This window comes from Oncorhynchus kisutch, linkage group LG6, assembly GCF_002021735.2.
Source record: "Oncorhynchus kisutch isolate 150728-3 linkage group LG6, Okis_V2, whole genome shotgun sequence".
Lineage (NCBI taxonomy): Eukaryota > Metazoa > Chordata > Actinopteri > Salmoniformes > Salmonidae > Oncorhynchus > Oncorhynchus kisutch.
The window spans coordinates 63,169,880-63,177,481 of record NC_034179.2 but is presented as its reverse complement, the minus strand read 5'-3'; positions in this window follow the sequence as shown (position 1 = coordinate 63,177,481).

Below are 7,602 nucleotides of genomic sequence, written 5' to 3'. Positions count from 1 at the left end.
TTGATCCTACTCCAGGCCAGCAGCCTGGGAGGACGGGACACTATCGTTCAAAACATCTTGAAACTCTTCTGCTGTAAAATCTTGTACATCCAAGTACTTCTCTGCTGCTGCCACCACAACATCTATCCTCTGTGATTTACATTCCATTCCTACGGTACAATTCACAACCATGGCCATAAATGCCCAAAAAAACAACCTTACTGAAGCAAGTTATCACTCTATTGGTCTCAGCCCATTCACAGGGATCCTCTTAGGATACCTCAACCTGGACCCATCTTCCTCTACTACTCTCTAAACTGCCTCAGCATATGACACCTTCTGCACTACTCTGATCCTGGCAACCTCAACCTGCCTTTCCTTCACCGGACACTTCTGATCTCCAGCCCCATGGGTACCCTACATTCTACACACAACATCTTTCTACCAATACTACACATTCCTTTGTCTCATGTCCTCCTGCACACTTCTCACATTTAGGTATATCCCTACTACATACTGCTGCCACATGACCATAAGCATGACACATATAACACCCTAATGGATTCGGGATAAAAGCTCTCACGGGATAACTGACACATCCTAACTTGACCTTATCTGGTAAAGACTCTTCATCAAAACTCAATAATACAGACAGTGTCTTCTCTGTTTTACCACGCTCTACACTGGGTCTGCATCTCACCAAACAGCGGGTGTCACAGACTTCAGTTGATCCTCTTCAACACTTAATGCCACTCTCGCTATCACTCCTTTCAACGGTGCCCTGCTCCGGAGAGGAAAGCAAGTCACAGTTCTTGTCCCCAGTCGCGTAATGCGGCGCACATGCTCCCACTGGACGGCAGAAACTTCCACTGACCCAACATTCTCCAACCTCTTCTGACACCACATATCAGCCAGAAGGCAAGGTTTCATTCTCTCCCAAAATCTTTATCACCATCAGGACAAGGCTCAAACTCGGCAGTCTTCACCACATCTGCCACCACATTTAATTCATCTGCACTCTCATCATGTTCAATTTCCTTCTGCAGCACTCCATATTTATATGTTCCACTTTCTTCCCTTTTCCATGCCCACCTTCTTACTGACCTCTATGGGTTCCCCTGACTCTATCTCCAAATCCGACAACCATTCGGGTGTACTCACCATGGTACCTAGAAGTTGGAGAGGCCAGGAAACTAATGGTTGACCTCTAAAATCATAGATCAGATGGGAGAACTCTAGAAGAGATGAGAGCTGGCACCTCTGTGTGGATACTGCATTGAATAAAATGTCATTGAAATTAATATTTTATTTATAGAAAAAAAATATTTAACCTTTATTTAACTAGGCAAGTCAGTTAAGAACAAATTATTATTTACAATGATGGCCTACCAAAAGACAAAAGGCCTCCTGCAGGGATGGGGACTGGGATTAAATAATGAATGGATTCAATTAAAACGTTTGTAATTATTTTAAATAGTTCAAAATTAGTTCAAGATTTTCTACATATTTGATGGCCAAGAAGAAGCACGAAGCCGAAAGGCTACAACAGTTTCTATCTAACTACACACATTCACTACAACTCCCACAAGCTGTAGCCTACAATATATCTCTCTTTCGACAGCATACTGGATGAATTTATGTTTTATTTTTTGCATTTAAAAAAAGTAGCCTACTGGTTGGCAACGTTCAGTCTAAAACAACAACACGCGTAATCTAATATAAAACACAGAAAACGGCCTGTATCCCCAACCACTGGCTCTGGGCCCCTCTCTCCCCAGATCGCATATGAACACGTAATAAATCATGTCAAAAAGGTTTAGAATTAGAAGAAACTGCGGTGCGCCACTGTTCTCTGCTCGACCAGGCACTCTCCAGTATTCTAACAAAAATGTGGGGGTTGTAGTTCAAATTAGACTTTTCTAATTTTCGGTGGTGTCTTACTTCTTGAGTGTCAAATATTTTGATTAAAGACATCGGGTGTGAGTAAATGAATTCACAAATACGAATATAATTGATATATATCTTAAATTAGCGCTTTTCAAGAATTTGATGATATAATCTTGAAGCCCATTCAAGAGATTATGGGACATGATACGGAAGTAAAGCGGACGGGGCGGTTACTTTCACGGGGTATTAATTTCACCCCTTTTTATGAAGTCAATGCACTGCAAATAGATGTGACACTATTTCATCAAATCAATTGGCCTTTTATCGTTTTATTGAGGGGATACAGTGTTGCCAGATCCAGTTTAAATTTCTAACCCAATGACCCCTGAAAACCTGCCCACAAGGCCTGAAACCTAGACAAAACATTTTTTTATTGGCAGCAAGGGAGGAGTTGCCACATTTATCCATGAAACCCTTTTTCCATGAAACCCTTTTTCCATAACGTTATCGAGCGAATTAAGAAGGAATATCTAGTCATTTTAAATGAAGAAAGCTAAGAAGCAAAATTTGGTTTTCCATCAAAATAATAATTGTTGGAAGTTATTGCGAGATAAAAGGTAATATGTTGCAAGAGACAAGGTAATTTGCCCTTATTAAACTCTCCAGATAATTTTCCATCACTGGATGTCGATTTAACTTGTTCTGACTGCAATGATTGAACAATAAGACCCTAGGAGCTATTCTAATTACATTGTTAACCAGATTATGTCCAAAAGAACAGCCCTTAGCTGTGGTATGTTGTCCAAATACCATAGTAAAAAGTGAGAAAAAAATGGTAATTCCCATGGTACACAATCTGATATAACATGGCTTTCAACCAATCAGGCTCACACCACCCAGTTTACACTACCGTTCAAAAGTTCGAGATCTTCAGTTTCTTGGCAATTTCTCGCATGGAATAGCCTTAATTTCTCAGAACAAGAATAGAGTGATGAGTTTCAGAAAAAGTTATTTGTTTCTGGCCATTTTGAGCCTGTAATCGAACCCACAAATGCTGATGCTCCAGATACTCAACTGGTCTAAAGAAGGCCAGTTTTATTACTTCTTTAATCAGCACAACAGTTTTCAGCTGTGCTAACATCATTGCAAAAAAGGTTTTCTAATGATCAATTAGCCTTTTAAAATGATAAACTTGGATTAGCTAACACAACATGCCATTGGAACACAGGAGTGATGGTTGCTGATAATGGGCCTCTGTGCGCCTATGTAGATATTCCATAAAAAAATCTGCTGTTTCCAGCTACAATAGTAATTTACAACATTAGCAATGTACACTGTATTTCTGATCAATTTGATGTTATTTTATTTAAATGTGGATTGGGAACCATATTTAGGTAGCCTGTTTTGTATTGTGGAGTGTAGGTGATAATTCCTGTTTCCTGTGTTTGTGTTCACGTTACGGGACTGTTTCGTCTTCGTTCATTTTGTCGGTTTATTGTTTTTGTTCGTTGTTTAAGTATTCTATTAAAATGGATAATCATCACACTGCATTTTGGTCCTCCTCTCTTTCGCCCGGCGAAGAACGTTACAGAATCACCCACCACCAAAGGACCAAGCAGCGTGGTAACGGGCAGCAGCAGCGGCGGCAGCGATACTTGGAGAACTGGACTTGGGTGGAGATTCTGGACGGCAAGGGACCATGGGCACAGGCTGGAGAATATCGCCGCCCCAAGGCTGCGGTATGAGGAAGCAGCACGGCAGCGCGGCTGGCAGCCCGAGAGGCAGCCCCAAAAAATGAATGGGAAGGGGCACATGGGCAGTGTGGCGAAGGCAGGTAGGAGATCTGCGCCAACTTCCCGCGCTTACCAGAGAGAGAGGGGGACCGGGCAGGCACCGTGTTATGCCGTGAGGCGCATGTGCACAGCCCGGTGCGGCACATTGCAGCGCCTCGTATCGGCGGGCTAGAGTGGGCATCGAGCCAGGTGCCATGAAGCCGGCTCAGCTCATCTGGTCTCCAGTGCGTCTCCTCGGGCTGGTGTACATGGCACCAGCCTTACGCATGGTGTCCCCGGTTCGCCAGCACAGCCCAGTGCGGGCTATTCCACCTCACCGCACTGGTCTGACTACGGGGAGCATTCAACCAGGTAATGTTGGGCAGGCTCGGTGCTCGAGACCTCCTGTGCGCTTTCACGGTCCGGTCTATCCGGTGCCACCTCCACGTATCAGCCCTCCGGTGGCAGCCCCCCGCACCAGGCTGTCTCTCCGTCTACTCCCTACAGGTGCTCCCGTCTGTCCAGTGCTGTCAGAGCCTTCCTCCTCTCCAGCGCTGCCAGAGCCTCCCGTCTGTCCTGAGCTGCCAGAGCCTCCCGTCTGTCCTGAGCTGCCAGAGCCGCCAGTCTGTCCTGAGCTGCCAGAGCCGCCAGTCTGTCCTGAGCTGCCAGAGCCGCCAGTCTGTCCTTAGCTGCCAGAGCCGCCAGTCTGTCCTGAGTCGTCAGTCAGCCGGGAGCTGCCAGAGCCGTCAGTCAGCCGGGAGCTGCCAGAGCCGTCAGTCAGCAGGGAGCTGCCAGAGCCGTCAGTCCGCCGGGAGCTGCCAGAGCCATCAGTCCGCCGGGAGCTGCCAGAGCCGTCAGTCAGCTGGGAGCTGCCAGAGCCGTCAGTCAGCCGGGAGCTGCCAGAGCCATCCGTCACGTCGGCGCTGCCAGAATCGCTCTTCAGTCCGGAGATGCCCTTCCTTCCGGAGCTGCCCTTCGGTCCTGAGCTGCCCCTCGGTCCTGAGCTGCCCCTCGGTCCTGAGCTGCCCCTCGGTCCTGAGCTGCCCCTCGGTCTTGAGCTGCCCCTCGGTCCTGAGCTGCCCCTCGGTCCGGAGCTGCCCCTTCGTCCGGAGCTGCCCCTCAGTCCATGCGTCCCTCAGTCCAGATATTAAATGTGGAGAATGATACATTTGTGATTGAACTGTGACCATGATCACAATTGAAATTTTGGAAATCAACAGGGTACAGGTTGAGCACAAATCAAGTCTAAGTGTAAAATTTGAAGACATAATAGAGACATATTTTAAGAATGAGGAACATACACAGCTCCCGGAGAACTGGCAGAGCAACACTGACATAACAGTCCAAAACCTGAAGGAGGAACTTATTGATGATACACAGAAGCAATGTGAGGAATTGCTAAACATTATACAACAGGTGGGTCTAATCCTAAATGCTGATTGGTCTATTCCACAAGTTACCACAGGCTAAATCTATGACATTAAAATGCCTATTTACTCTGTTCCATCTGACTGCGCAATCCCCTGTCTCATCAGCCCAGCCAAGCAATTTATCAACTTGATTTCCACTATAAAAAGCATCTAGACATTATCTCACATTTCTTTTAAACAAACATTTCGTTAACAGCAGAGATTTGAATAAACCTTGCTGTCTGTCTGAAACATTTGTTTTAATATTCAAATTCAACATCAAATATATTTTTATTTGTCACATGTGCTGAATACAGCAGTTGTAGAGCTTACAGTGAAATGCTTACTTACTAGCCCTTAACCAACAATGCAGTTTTAAGAAAAATACCTCAAAAATCAAAGTAACAAATAATTAAAGAGCAGCAGTAAAATAACAATAGCGAGGCTATATACAGGGGGTACCGGTACAGAGTCAATGTGCGGGGGCACCGGTTAGTCGAGGTAATTGAGGTAATATGTACTGTACATGTAGGTAGAGTTATTAAAGTGACTGTGCATAGATATTAACAGAGAGTAGCAGCAGCGTAAAAGGGGGGGCATTGCAAATAGTCTGGGTAGCCATTTGATTAGATGTTCAGGAGTCTTATGGCTTGGGGGTAGAAGCTGTTTCGAAGCCTCTTGGACCTAAACTTGGCGCTCGCGGTAGAAGAGAGAACAGTCTATGACTAGGGTGTCTGGAGTCTTCGACAATTTTTAGGGCCTTCCTCTGACACCTCCTGGTATAGAGGTCCTGGATGGCAGGAAGCTTGGGTCAGTGATGTACTGGGCCGTACGCACTATCCTCTGTAGTGCCTTGTGGTCAGAGGCCGAGCAGTTGCCATACCAGGCAGTGATGCAACCCGTCAGGATGCTCTCGATGGTGCAGCAGTAGAACCTTTTGAGGATCTAAGGACCCATGCCAAATCTTTTCAGTCTCCTTAGAAGAATAGGTTTTGTCGTGCTGTGTGCTTGGACCATGTTAGTTTGTTGGTGATGTGGACACCAAGGAACATGAAGCTCTAAACCTGCTCCATTACAGCCCCGTCGGTGAGCATGGGGGTGTTCTCAGTCCTCCTTTTCTTGTAGTCCACAATCATCTCTTTTGTCTTAATCACGTTGAGGGAGAGGTTGTTGTCCTGGCACAATACAACCAGGTCTCTGACCTCTTCCCTATAGTCTGCCTCGTCGTTGTCGGTGATCAGGCCTACCACTGTTGTGTCATCTGCAAACTTAATGTCACGACTTCCACCGAAGTTGTTCCCTCTCCTTGTTCGGGCGTAGTTCGGCGGTCGACGTCACCGGCTTTCTAGCCGCCACAGATCCATGTTTAATTTTTCCATTTGTTTTGTCTGTTTACACACCTGGTTCTCATCTCATAATTATGTTCCTTATTTAACCCTCTGGTTTCCCTTTCTGTTCTGTGCGTGATTGTATTTCGTGTATTCCGGTGTGTTGTATTGTCAGGAAGTCCAGGATCCAGTTGCAGGTGTCCCATAGTAATGAACGTGTCGGGAGTTGGGATGAGACATACAGGCAGGCAGCGTTTCCCAGCCAGTCGAAATCATGAATCAACTGGCATAATTTTTATGAATATATACAAAGAAATGTAAATTGAAAAAAGGTCAAACGAAATGAAGTGCAGCTAATTTGCAGTCTTTCCAGCTTCAGTTTGAAGTGATTGTGTTTGCTGTGTTGTTGGCTAGCTCCTCTGAACAACATTGTTTTGACGTGTGAGAAAATGTTCTATGCCAGGCGAAATCGCACCTCAGCTCATTGTTATGGATGTATCCAAATAAATGTCACTAGAAAACTGCTTAAACAAATGCAAATGTGGCTACTTTGCTATTATTCTGGCTGCTCTTTTTGACGTGACTGTAAGTTAGCAATAACTGTTTAACTGTTTAAGACGGTCCCCTTTTCTAATAGAGGCCGGAATATGATCAATACCCATAGCTTGTAGGGAGGCAGGGTTGCCATGGTGTAAGGACTTGTAGTGCCTTGCCATGGAGTATTACGTCAAGCATTTCATTAACTGCAAAACCACTCATGTCATCTATAGATTGGAATGTCCACAGTGCAAGGTGTTCTACATTGGACGGACAAAGAGACGCCTTCAAGACCGCTTAGTGGAACACAAGTACGCTGTACGGGTAGGCAATGAAGACTACCCCATGGCAAGGTACTACAAATCCGTACACCATGGCAACCGTGCCTCCCTACTAGCTATGGGTATTGATCATATTCCGGCCTCTATTAGAAAAGGGTACCTTCTTAAACAGTTAAACCAAAGGGAAAGTTTTGGGATTTACAAACTACAGGCCACTAAATACCCTGGTTTAAATGAAGATATGGATTTCTCACCCTTCCTGTAGGGTCGTGATAGGTCCATTTGCTGCCATCTAGTGGACATTTTGATCAATTGCCCTTAGACTGTTGTTGTTCATGTTTTGCTGTGTTCTAGTGTACTATGGAATATATTGTTTTCTTATTCTTGACACTTCTCCCAGTCATATTAA